Source organism: Papio anubis, chromosome X (assembly GCF_008728515.1).
Source record: "Papio anubis isolate 15944 chromosome X, Panubis1.0, whole genome shotgun sequence".
Classification (NCBI taxonomy): domain Eukaryota; kingdom Metazoa; phylum Chordata; class Mammalia; order Primates; family Cercopithecidae; genus Papio; species Papio anubis.
In genome coordinates, this window is record NC_044996.1 from 136,229,394 (window position 1) to 136,243,154 (window position 13,761).

At 46.1% G+C, this 13,761-nt stretch overlaps 1 protein-coding gene across 9 annotated transcripts in view; it reads right to left on the reverse strand.

The window, feature by feature from the left end:
• Positions 1–13,761, reverse strand: part of TBL1X (transducin beta like 1 X-linked) — a 261,662-nt gene that overhangs the window by 122,107 nt on the left and 125,794 nt on the right. Inside the window, exon 3 of one of the 9 annotated variants that reach the window (XM_021932414.2) lies at positions 2,823–2,850. The exons of the other annotated variants lie outside the window; for them this stretch is intronic. The gene's annotated coding sequence lies outside the window, so the exon portion shown is untranslated. The remainder of the gene's footprint in view (positions 1–2,822; positions 2,851–13,761) is intronic. 9 annotated transcript variants of the gene reach the window in all.

Consider the following 13,761-nt stretch of genomic DNA (forward strand, 5'->3'; position numbering starts at 1 on the left):
CAGAAACTAATCCAAAACATCTGCTCCCCCTCCAAGCCAATAATTATTGTTTAATTTGACTTGTCTGCCTTCAAGCAAGCACGCAAACAAAAGCCCTAGCAAACAGACTGGATCTGTCTTGCCACCACAAATTAGTCTGTTTTTAGTAAAATCTTACTCTACTGGGTTAATAATTTACCTTCCAGATTCATGCAGCCATAGAAACCAGACTGATTTTCTTTGTTCTAAATCCCCAGAGAATAATTTGCTCCACTTACCTAAGCATTTCCATGTCTAAATGGTATACATGACATTTTTAATCAGAAGAAAAGCCCCTGCTTAAAGTTCTTGATTTACTATGAGGTAAATCCTAAACTCGTCTGATTTATTTTGGCAAATTCTTGACATAAAGATGCAAGAAGCTGTTCCATCATATTGCATGAGCACAGAAGAACAGATTCACCTGAACGAAAGAGACCCTCTGTGGCTTTAAACTGCTTGTATTATCTCATATAACAGAATTGGGATTTTTTTCCTCCAAAGTAAAATTCCAGTTTGTGTGCTTAGCTTGTTTATGAGTGTGACATCATACCCAGAACAGGCGGAACTGACGGATGTTCACATGCTCATTATCTGGGACTCCAATTATAAAGCTGGATCTCATGTGCAGGCTCTAATGAGGATGTGCAATCGTATCTCCTATCTTCACAACTACCACTGGAAGCTGATCCTGTGTGGCCCTGAGTCATGTCACCTGGGTGACACGGCACCCAGGTTACCTCCTGCTTACCACGTGACGCCGCCACCACCAGGAGAGGACATTCCAGGGTCAAGGCTTCCCTTAACACTCTGAGACTTCCAAATACAGAACATTTCTGAGCGGACGTTTGCTTGGCTTAGCACTTCCCTGAAAAGAGCCACAGAGTCTTGAAAGATGTCTCACTTTGCACCCAAGCCTCTCCCAGAGGATCATTTCTTCCCGAGAAAACCTCACAAGACTCCACGGGAAAGGCCTTGGATTCCAAACACAGAAAATCCAAGGGTGAAATGTCTTCTCTTCCCGACCCTCTGCAGCCAGAACGGGGCCAGGCTCAGAAGCCTTGCTGGTGGCTGTGACCTCGCAGAGTTAATGTTCAATGGTTGAATCAGAGAGGATTCCAGGGACACAGGCCAGCAGCGCTCGGCCAACATCCCAAGCGGAACAGCGGCCTCCTTCACAGCATTCCCGTCTTGTCACGTGGAAAAGCCCACGCGCAGCAAGTGGCCAAGAGCAGGCTCTCAGACCCAAAGCCACCCTGCACCCCAAACTAGGCCCTCTACACATCAGAGACATCTCCCTACACCTCTGAACCGGCCAACACAAGAAGTTACCTCTTGAGGGAGAGACAATTTATGACAACCCAGATCAAGTCCTGCTTCATTTACTCAAAAACTGCCCTTCTGCTAAGAGGACAGTTGGCAGTCCACTGGCAAAAAAAAAAAAAAGGGGCGGGAGGGGGGAAGTGAAATAAAAAGTCCACCCGACTAATTCTGACTTCTGTGTCTGGCTTTTGACCTTGCTGCTTAACAGGCTTCTGTTTATCAGCAGCCATGGTTCTACTGCCCTTTCACGCAACACTGCCCTTGGAGCACTGCTGCATTTACACATTAATTTTACTCAGCACAAAGAATTTCTTTGGCCACCCTGCCAAAGTGTCTAATGGCCAGTGGGCCTGGGTCATGGGTGGCCACAGAGCCACCCTGGAGTACACCAGGGGAATCAGAAGGGTGGAGTGGGATGGGGTGGGGCATGACCACTGTTATGGGGTGACCTGAGTCCACAAAAATAACATGCTAAAGTCCTAATGTGCAGCACCTCAGAACCTCACTTGGAACAAGGGTCATTGCAGACACAGTTAGTTAAAGTAAAATGAGGTCAAGTCGCAGCAGGGTGGAGCCATAGTCTAACATGACTGGTGTCCTTGCAAGAAGACAGAGACACCCAGGGAGGCCATGTAGTCACCAAGGCAGAGAGGGAAGCGATGTGCCCACAAGCCAAGGACTGCTAGCCGACACCAGAAGTAGCAAGGGGATGCAGGAAGCATCCTTCCCTGGAGGCCTCAGAGGTAGCTGGGCCCTGCGGACGCCTTGATTCTGCATTTCTGGCCTCCAGAACTGGGAGACCATACAGGTTTTAAGCCAGTCAGTTGGTGGCAGGTTGCTACAGCAGCCCCAGGAAACAAACCACCACCAACATGGTAAGCTTCAACCCTCCTCTTCCAAGGAAACTGCAGGTAGGAAATGGCCCCTCTGCTGAGCTCTGGCCCTGGGTGTCAACCTCTGCAGTCCCTTCCAGATGGTTACCAAGCTCAGCCTGGGTCCAGCGTGCATCTACCGTGTCCCTCCGTGTTCTGTGAGAGTGTGCAAGATCCAAAATCATGGACTTGATATTTTAGTGATAACCAACTCTTGTCCACAAATGTATACCTATAAATAAGTACATCTGTGTATGCAACTGTTAAATATATACGCGGTCATACATGCATTTACAGATCTTTTAAAACAGTACAATTGTTATTGTATGCGACATCACTAGCTAATCATTCTAAAAACAAAGGTGGTGGGTGGGTTTCAGATCAATAAAAGAGATCCCGGAACAACGGCTTAGCCTGGACCCGAGGGACCTGTGTCACCAAACCACAGAATGGATGTGAAACCATTACTATAATGAGTTGTTTCTTCCTTCCCAGTAATGAGTCCTCCTGAAGAATTAATTAAAAATTCTGCCATGACTTCTCTTAAAGGAGAAGGATACACTTCTGGAGAGGATCAGGGAAGCTTGAATCCGAGAGCCAGCCATTCACCTGCTTTGACGCTCACCTTCCAGGATGTCTGAAAAGTAAACAAATCTTCCTTTACTCCAAGACTTCTCCAATGTATCATTCAATGATTTATGCACTGGGGCTTCTCGTTCACAACGACTGCTCCCAGGTGGATGAAGACAATCATTTCAATATTTAATCAAGAACTCAGTTTGATTTTAGAAATTCTAGATTCTATTGCTATTATAAAATAAAAGATACTTAAAATCATTGAGACTTTCCTGACATTTCCAAAAGGGAGAAAACTCAGACTCATCATTTATTAAATAGCACATATCTCATGAGTTAAAATTCAAGGAGTTTGTATACGGGCAAAAGATAGTGAAATTTTAGTCAACTCTTCCCAATACTCATCATCCATTTAGTGTGAGAAAGTCACCTGTGCACTTTACCTAATTAAGCAACTGCAATTTATACATATATAAAGTATATATTAACATTCAACTTCAAGCTACTCCAGGCAGATGAGCCCTGCAGCCAGGACCAGCCACTGTTGTTCTGATTTTCATGTTTCCCAACTCATAACCTCCCACGACAAAGTTTTCTGAGCCCCTTACCTCAGAATCAAGAAGGGCTTCTAAGGGATACAAAATGTGGCTGAAAACTACTCAGCGTGGTCAAGAAACCGGAACACTGGGGGCAAGCTAAGCTGAAATGCAGATAGTCCCTATCTCAAAAAAAAAAAAAAAAAAAAAAAAAAGGAACTTGGAAGACACAGCCAGGATTTCTACTCAATGATCATTCATTCTACATATTATAACCTTGATGTCACCTAACTGAGGCTTAATGGTAACAACATGAGCCATTCTAGACAGTTCTATATATGAGAGCTGTACATAGCATAGAATATTGCTGTGCTTATGACCACTTCTTTCAAAAAGACAGCATTTGCATGAAATAATAAGAAAAAAATGGAAACAAAATCATACTGTAATTATGCCTTTGACCTTTTGCGGACAGATAGTGTCAATATTTCTTTCTTTTTGGTTTTTCAAAACACAGTCTTGACCTGTCGCCCAGGCTGGAGTGCAGTGGCGCAGTCTGGGCTCACTGCAACCTCCGCCTCCCGGGTTCAAAGGATTCTTGTGCCTCAGCCTCCTGAGTAGCTGGGATTACAGGTGTGTGCCACCACGCCCAGCTAATTTTTTTGTATTTTTAGTAGAGACAGGGTTTCGCCATGTTGGCCAGGCTGGTCTTGAACTCTTGGCCTCGAAGTGATTTGCCTCCCAAAGTGCTGGGATTACAGGTGTGAGCCACTGCGCCCAGCCAAATAGTGTTGATAGTGTCAATATTTCTATCTAAAATGAACACACAGCTCCAGGCTACGCTGCAATTCCAAAGATCTCATTCAATGGGATTCCTTCCTGCCCACCTGGGATCTGGCACCTCTTCACCTGAGTGGCCAGAGGGGTGGAAGGGAGCCCAGATCACAGTAAAAGAGAAAGCGGGATCCCAGAAATGTAAAATGGGGGGCGCTGATGGAAGATACCACGAGGCCTCATGTCCTTGAACTATAATCATCCCCAAGTCATGCTTCTGGATGAGTAAAGGGGTCTGCCTCAGTGACTTCCAGGAGCAGGCAAGCAAATACTCATTCTGTCTCTACAGAGGCTGCCCAGGGCTGAACAGCTACCCCTGTATCTTTGCAATTCGTAGGACAAGGAAACCACCCACATGTACCTAGCCCAGGGAGCGTGTCCTTGCCACAAGATACAAACTCTCACCCCAAAACCCCTTCCTGAAGATCTCCACAGAAACCACACGGGGTCACTGGAATCCCTCTCTATATGACCCAGATGTCTACACTGGCCCAACTGTATGGACAGACATGAGTTGGAAAAAGGGGACAGTGTTGGCCTGGGTACCACCCTCCAGGCCCCAAATGCTCCCCTGCATTTCTGCCCTGGTCTGTGCACTGATTTGCTCACTATGGAGACTCTGACCTCGCCACTGCCCAAAGGTAATACACTAAAACACTGATTTATTTCATCATCTTCCGTTCAACAAAAATTCCAGTGGTCCCCAGAGCACCTGTAATCAAGTCTGCATGCCCTGACCCGTTTGTTCTCTCTATTCCAAGAAGATCACCTCTGGATAAAATTCCCCTTCTTAAAGGCTCAGCTGAAACGCCAGCACCGTCCTTAAGCCTCTGTCATCCTCTGGAATGGAAGCAGACCTTTCTCTCTGCTCCCATGACACAGGGTTTGTACACTGACTAAACTGAGCATGCTGTGCAGACGGGTTTGGCTGTGTTCAGGCCTGTCCTACCCAATTAGACCATAAAAAAACCTTCATTTATTGTTACACCTAACATTATAATAACACCATATGAAAAAGCTTTCCCCAGGCCTAGGGAAAAGCAGGCAGGCTATGGTCCTCTCCAATTTTGTGTGTCAACAAGGATTTCCAGAACCAACGGGGGTCAAAATGGCTCAGTTAAATTGAGAGGTGAATGCTTTTCTGTGTTACAAAGGAACAACATCATTCTCTCTGGTGCTTTTCCAAGCTGTAATGTCCTATTCTATGGTCCGGACATTTGTGTACCACCCCCACCCCAAATTCCTATGTTGAAACCTAACCTCCAATGTGATGGTGTTGGGAGGTAAAGCCTCTGGGAGGTGATGCGGTCATGAGGGTGGGACCTCAAGAATGGGATTAGTGCCATATCAAAGGGACCCCAGAGAGCTCTCTCACCCCTTCCACCATGTGAGAACACTGCAAAAAGATGCTGTCTGCGAGAAAGCAGACCTCACCAGACACCAAAACTGCCAGCGCCTTGATCCTGGACTTCCCAGTCTCCAGAGCTACGACCAATGCGTTTCATTTCTTATAAGCCACTCAGTCTACGGGATTTTGTTACGGCAGCCCGATCAGACCAAGACGTCTTGCCAGGTTTCCATCGTAGGCAGTTAAAAGCAAACGAAGTCCTAGTGAGTGTTATTGATCCAATGGAAAGAGATACAGCTGTGTCAAATAGCGATTGCCCATCCTGGATTCAGGTTTAGTGTGTCTACTGACAGAAGAGAGTCACTGGCTGTCCCGCCCTCTCCTAGGCTTTGGGGTGGAGCACATTCTGATGAACAGTCGCAGCGAGATTAGCATCATTTCATTTCATAAAGACGCTCCCCAAAAAGACGTTTCCTGGTATTCTAACATATAATGTATTTTATTTTCCAATCAGATTTTGCTTGTAAATCACAAAGTCTTATCTATGGGCAAAGTTTGTGGCATATTCATGTATTCATGAATAATCTTTTTTTTTTTTTTTTTTTTTTTAGCTTTAGCTTTGGGGAAACCTATATGCCAAAGTCATTAAATCCATTGTGCCAGAAGTAGTAATATGGCTGGAGCTTTGTATGAGGAAATGGGAGAGAAAATGTGAGACTTTGAAGAGGACATTTCTAGAAGTATCAACTGATCTCTCTACAAAACTCAAAGACTCCAGGCTGGCCACTTCTGCCAAGGGAATCTATCTGCTTTTGTGTGTCTGTTTTTCTCTCCTTTTCACTGCAATGACCCTGCCCTGCTGAGAGACCCTCCTCCAGCAAGCCCACCCTGGTAAACTTTTCCCAAGCTGGCGGCAATGAAAGCAGAACCTTTTAATTGACGGTGTTGTGTGTTCAAGACTGCCCCTCCCAAGGCGTATGTTGAAGCCCTTACAACTGGTACCGGGGAGTGACTCCTTATTGGGAAACAGGGTCTTTGCAGATGTGAACTCATCAGGATAGAGCTGTAAGCCAATGTGACTGGAGTCCTTATAAAAAGGGGAAATTTGGCCAGTCGCAGTGGCTCACACCGATAATCTTAGCACTTTGGGAGGCTGAGGTGGGCGGGTCACCTGAGGTCAGGAGTTCGAGACCAGCCTGGCCAACATGGTGAAACACCGTCTCCACTAAAAATACAAAAATTAGCAGGGTGTGGTGGCACATGCTTGTAATCCCAGCTACTCGGGAGGCTGAGGCAGAAGAATCCCTTGAACCCAGGGGGCGGAGGTTGCAGTGAGCCAAGATCGTGCCACTGCACTCCAGCCTGGGTGACAGACGGAGACTCCGTCTCAAAAAAAAAAAAAAAAAAAAAAAGTAGGGGGGTGGAAATTTGGACACAGGGAGAAGGCCATGTGCAAATGAAGGCAGGTATCTGGGTGATGCAGCTACAAGCCAAGGGACGCCAAAGACTGCCAGCAGCCGCCAGAATCTGGAAGACGGGCACAGGACAGATCCTGCCTCAAGCCCTCAGGAGGAAGAGCCCTGCTGACAGCTTGATTTTGGACTTCTGGCCTCCAGAACTGGGATACAATAAATGTCTATTGTTTTAGCCACTCCAGCAGCACTTTGTTATGGCAGCCACAACAAACTTATGCACATGGCTTTGCCTTCCTCTTTCTTCACTGACCAGAAACAGCACAAGCTACTTATGGAATCCATTCAGATCTGGCCAGGCGTGGACATCATCCAGTGCCACCTGGGCAGTGAGAAGTGATGCCCAGGGTAGCGAGCAAACCCTGCATGGATCAGGCAGAAGTACAGGCTCTGGCATCTTAAAAAGAGATTCCTCAAGGTTTCAGAGGTCAGGCCTTTTCTTTTCTGGGTAATGAGAAAACTAGCTGAAGCACAATATTCTTCCTCTTTTCCATTTCTGTAAGCTGAGGAGTTGCCATGCTGGGTGCATCTCATGGACTGCAATATTTGGGGAAGGCTAGTAACAGTAGATGAATTTCATAGGCCCGCCATAACAAAGTACCACAAACTGAGTGGCTTCACAGAAACGGACTCTCTCACGGTTCTGGAGCGCAGAATTCAGAGACATCAAGGCGTCAGTAGGGTTGGTTGCTTCTGAGGGCTGTGAGGGAGAATCTGTTCTGAGCCTGTCTCCTTGGCTTGGAGGTGGCTGTTCACATGGCCTTTTCTCTGTATGAGTGTGTCCAAATTTCCTCTTTTTCTAAGGATGCCAGTCACACTCAGTTAAGATCCTACCTCCAAATAAGCTCACATTCTGAGATGCAAGGGGCTGGGACTTAAATACATCTCTTTCGCAGGGACACAATTCAGCTCATAACAGAGACACTGACTAATGCATGAAGCCCAATCCGTGGCCATCATTAACAACACTGGAGCCGGGACACTGACTAACGTGTGAAGCCGCATCAGGGGCCATCATTAATAATCCTGGAGCCGGGACACTGACTAATGTCTGAAATCTGATCAGTGCCACTCATTAACAACACTGGAGCTGGGGTTACAGGCTGCCTGGTCATTCCTCTCTCGGGCTCACATGAGTAGAACATCAGAGCCTGCACTGCCAGGAGCAAGGCCATGCCGACGGCTGTCTGGCAGCACCGTTCCTAAAGGACACGCCTGGCTCAAGGACTGCTGGGTATAAATATTTCCCATAAATGTGGGGCATTTCATGCATTTCTTTCTTTTCAAAAGCACTCTGTCAGCGCCTGTAGCTTTTGGCATTTAGAATCCAGTCTGGCCAGTGGGCAGCTGGAAATGCGTGTGGGCCAAAGGACTGCAAGGAACTGGGCATTTACTGCTGTTCCCAATTAATGCCTCTGGGAGGAAAAATGCTCACAGCATTTCAGAAAGGAGATGAAAGGCAAAGACTTCTGCAGAGTCAAAAGGAACTTCAGTGGCAGAGGCGGTGTAGACTTGAGTCTTCTGAAACAGACCACTACACCCACTCTCTAAAATAAAGCAGTGAACAGCATGCTGGGTTTAAGGAGAGCAGCAGGTACTTCAACGCCCTGCCCGTTCTCCACATGGCTCAATCTTTTCTCAACATTTGATCTTTTCTCTACTTTTTTTGTCCTTAGGTAGCTGTGCCTAAAGCCCAAGTCTTTTGGACCCATTTTCTCCTCTTCTGTGGGGGTTGAACTGTTTTTCTAACTTGCTTTTTCCTGAGTCTTCTATCCACTTAGGTCTCAGCTCTCTTCCTTTTACCATCAGGGGCTTTCATGACTTTTTTCTTAGGAATATTTGAGAACCAATGTCAAACATTTATGGCCTCAGCACAATTATTTATAACTGGATACTCCAGGCATGGTTAGCATTACAGGAAACCACGGGCCATGGGCTTTAGGGTCCTCCAGCATAGTTCTAGCTCTTCTTCCTTTATGACTTCAAATCGGCATCTAAAATAATATTAAAGTAGCATGACCTAGAAAGGCTTCCCTGGGATCCTTACTCGTGGGTTCTCAGAGACCACCACAGAACCCAGGGCACTGTGTCAGGGGATGGCTTCTACCTGTGCCCCTACAAAAAGCCAAGGCAGCTCGCAGGAGTCACGTCTCTTTCCTGAGCTCAGAGGGAAGGAGATTAAATGGTTGATTTCAGAGTCTCAGTTTAGGGCAGTGGTTTTCAACTGGGGGTGATTATGCCCCCCAAGAGGCATTAGGCAGTGTCTGTAGACATGTCTGGATGTCACCAGTGGAAGAGGGGCGGTGCTTCTACTGGGTGGATCATTCTTGGCTGTGGCAGGGAAGGGCGGGCTGTCAGTGACCGCTGCATTGTAGGATGTTGAGCGGCATCCCTGGTCTCCACCCACCAGATGCCACTACCCCTCCTCCAAGGTGACACCAAAAATGTCTCTAGATATTGCCAAATGTCCCCTGGGGAAAGACTGCCTCTAGTTCAGGGCCATACAACCTACCAGTCTAGGCAGAAGGCCAATTTTGCTGACCCCTTGTTTTCTATGGATAGCTGGGATTTTGGAAGGCTGGCCTATGTCACAATTACAAATATTTCTTATTTTGCCTTCTACACTCAAGCAACTCGCGAAGAGTCCCATCTGAGTCATCTTTAGTTCAACATTTTCATATATTTTGAAAAGACTTTACATCTAATCTTCACTGATGAAGCCACACGTCTCTGCAATATTCTCCCACACTGGCTAATACAACAGTTTGGTCCCACAGTAGGCTAAACAATCTCCTTGTGGTTTTATGTACAAAATAATTTATTTTGTTTAGCCCAGGTAAATGGTGTAATGTTATAGAGTCTAAACAGGAAAAGAAAAAGACAACACACTTATAAAATTTCTGTGTATTTGATTTTTAGCTCTCCTTATGTTGAAGAGAACACCTTTGTGGAAACAATTTAAACATGAAAACAAATTACCTAAGACTTCTGGAAAATATCTCCAACACTTACTGCATCATTTCAGGGTATATTATTTTGAACATATCACAGAATGATGCTCCATCTTACTCCACCCATTCAGATGTGTAAGATACTGTTGCCAAAATCTCAGCTGTGCAAATCGGGCACTGTGTTAAATTATTTTGCTGGTGACAAACCAATTCGGGTGCTGGTCCACTTAAAAAGAAAAATACCTCCAATTTATAAGCCATACTGCCTTGCACGGAAGGCTTTGAGTGCTTAGTCCACCCTAAGGATTCAAGCTATAATTAAGGTTTCCCTTTCATCTTTGTCTCCATTTTGCTAAAAGCCAGTGAGACACCGACCAGAAGGGCCCTGATCAGCGGCTCTCAGGAGCCACATAAGCAGGTTCGGGAGGGAATTATTATGTGAACCCTCTCCATCGAAAATCTGAAACAAGATTAACATCTGGGCAAAGAGGTATTTACACTTCAAATACACAATAATGAGTTCCCTCTAAAGGCAGGGTCAGTCTCCAGGCCGGCACCCAGTGGAATCCACCTGGAGTGCACTGATGCAACCTGATTGTTGGCCAGGAAATCTCCGCTTTTTGAGTCACTGGCCCCTTTCCCAGTTCTATGTGGGCTTGGGTGCACCACATTTTTGACAGCGTCTTCTCCCTCTGTTAGAGAGGGCTAAGAATCACCAAGTCCCTCAGGGGGGCGGAGGGAAGGTCCCCCTCACAGGTTCTGGGGACCCCTGTGCCAGCTGCAGGCCTGGGAGCCTGAGGAGGAGCCGGGGTCCACACCCCACTGCACAGTGACGCTGGCTCTGCAGGAGACAGGAAGAGCCAGTGCCTTCACTGTAACCTAACCTTGGAAACCCTGGTGCTTCCAGACTGGTAGTTGACCCAGCGGGGAAAATGAAATGTGAACTTCTGAAACCTCCAAGATCGCTACTTGAGAGGTTATGCGACCAAACAGATTAAATGCAAATAGGGGTATCTGGAGGGATGGGGATGAAGGATAAACCAAGAAGGACACAGGTATACACTGATAATTCAAGAGAGAACAAGAAAATAAACCCATTCAAGTCAGGACTACCCACTGATTCTAAGGAGAGTTTTTTCTCCTCTTCTAAATCAGGATGAGGGGAAATGAAAACCATTTAAAACAACAATTCACTTATCAGACTCCTGTCTTCCCTAAAATATCTGGCTCCAGAATTTTTTTTTCTAGAGGCTCTCATCTTATAGAATGTAATGCAGTGATCCCTTGTGGCTAAAACCCATTTCTTGTGGATTCTCAAGAAGTTAGTTTCCAAAACGATTCTCACCTTATCTGGGCAAGACAGACACCGATAGAGATGGCCGGGGATAAAGTTCCTACAAATGATAGTTCTGCGAAGAATGAGTGTAAAACCAAGATGGGAGGGAGCCAAACGTCAACATGAAACATTTTCATAGAGAAAACTTCCCAAGACCAAGTACTATCCATACCAATCCTATCAAGTTCCAGCTATTTATTCTCCTAGAAATTCCTGAGAACTAAAACATACTAAGCTCCACCTAAAAATGTGTCTGCACACAAGTAACCCTTTTAAAATAAAGATATCTAGAACTAGGAGAGTTACTACACCATGACACACTGACAGAAAAACTGTTTGTTTGAGGTATATTCTTGGGAATTTCACACAAGTTAATCTTGACAAGGTACCCTATATTTTATAGACATAATTTTCATTTGCCCTGGCACATTAAGGCCACTCTATATGTGATGCACAATAACAGCACCTTTTTGAAAGCTATATCCTAAGAAATGCATTTCCTCAAATAACTGCCTGCCAGCAGCCTCCCTGCATCCTGTTTTAAACCCATCTCCTATGCTGATCCCAGGCCAGTAACCCCGAGTGGGGCAGAGTTTCAGCTACATCAGGCATCACCAGTGCAGCGCAAGGGCTGGTGGGAAATCCCCAGAACACAGCCAAGGTAGGGAGAACCCGCCACACAGTGCAGCCCTTCTCCCCCTTGCAGTGGAGGGGGTGACCAGGATCCCAAGGGTGGAGGGAAGTGGGCCCGACGAGGGAGAGGAGATCCAGGTACGCAATGGGCATGGGAGAAAAGCGAGGGGAAGCTTGAGGGCAGGGCTTGGGAGGCAGCTGGGCATGGAAATGAAAGAGCAGAGGGAAATAAATGGGGAAGTAGGGTGGAAGGATGGGTGTGGGGTTGGAAAGGAAAGGTGAAAGGGCACTGGGTGGAGAAGAGGTGAGAGAAAAGGTGGGGAAAGGGTCTCCATCACTGGAGTATCCAGCCTCCTCATCCCCCTGCTCAAACAGTAGGACATGCCTTTCCCAGGGTTTCCCTATGTTCACCTGGTTGAAATGGCCTCTGTTAGGACAGGCCCGTGAGCATTGTGGCCTCTCTGTACCAATCTGGGCACTGCACTCACCACTGTTCTACGTGTGTGCGTGTGAGTGACCCTACAATGGATTAGTATTCGGCCACAAAAAAAAAAAAGACATTTTGATATATGCTACAACATGGATGGACTTTGCAAACATTATGCTTAGGGAAATAAGCCAGATGCAGAAGGATAAATGTTATATGATTCCTCTTCTATGAGATACCTTGAATAGGCAAATAAAGACAAGTCACCGGGGACTGAGTATGGGGAGGGGAGTGTGGAAGGGCCAGTTATTGTATAACGAGCACAGAGTTTTGGGGAAGGATAATGGAAAAATGTTTAGGTGTAAGAGGGTGATGGTTACACAACATTGTGAATGTTTTTAGTGCCACTGAATTGTACACTTACAAATGTATTATGTAATTCTATAAAAAAATAGAATATGCAACTAGACATGAAAGTTTTAGTAACGTGGTCATCTCTTTGACCCACTATAGAAATAATGACCCAAGGGTTAAGATTTTCTTAACTACCTACAACCAAGGTAGATAAAGAAGCCCCAAGATGAAAAGCCCAGCCACACTCCCAGGGGCTATGACATGACACTGCTTCTTTAAAATGCCGTTTAGTGCATGCTTGGAAAAAAGGTCAACATCTCAGGCAGTAAACAGAGCGGACAAATGGAAATAAATGAAGGGAAGATGAGGATACAGAGCAGTCGGCAATGATAAACGTCAAGAAGCCAAGAATTATTAAGTCAAGAGCAGAAACAGAAGACAGGAACAGGAGTCAGCAATGGGGAAAAAAATGACATCAACAGATACGAAAATGTAAAGATGTTTAAGGGGATGACCAATTTAAAAACCCCTTTGTCACATGGAACATTGAATTTTATATTCCAATTCAAAAGAGTTTAGATCACAGAAGTAAAATCAAAGCTGTTCTTCAGGTGACCAAACGGCTTTCATGAAAATCAGCAGGCTGATACTGAGCCCATGCTCCATGCCAGTCCTTGTCCCGTGCCCCCCGGGTACCTTTCTCTGCCCCTACTGCCCAGGGGAATAATTCCTGGAGGTACCCTATGAGTTCATGCTGTCCTCTTAGCCAAGGAGGCCTTCCTCCTCTGGACTCCAGAAACCTCCTCTTTATCATGTGTGTGTCACTTGGCTCAGGCATCACCTCTCTGAGCTCTGGAAGGCTGGTGCAGTCCTGCCTCCGCCCAACCCCACCTCCCTCACACTCCCTAGAAGGCGTAGGCTTTGCTCTTCCTCCTACTGGGCACTCCCGCAAGATGGCTGATGACCAGATGATTCTCTGCACACACCCCCACCCCCTTACCTGCTATAACCAGCACAAAGCAAGCAGTAGTAAACCATCCTTGCATGAACAAATACACTCCAGAATAATAAGTATTTATTA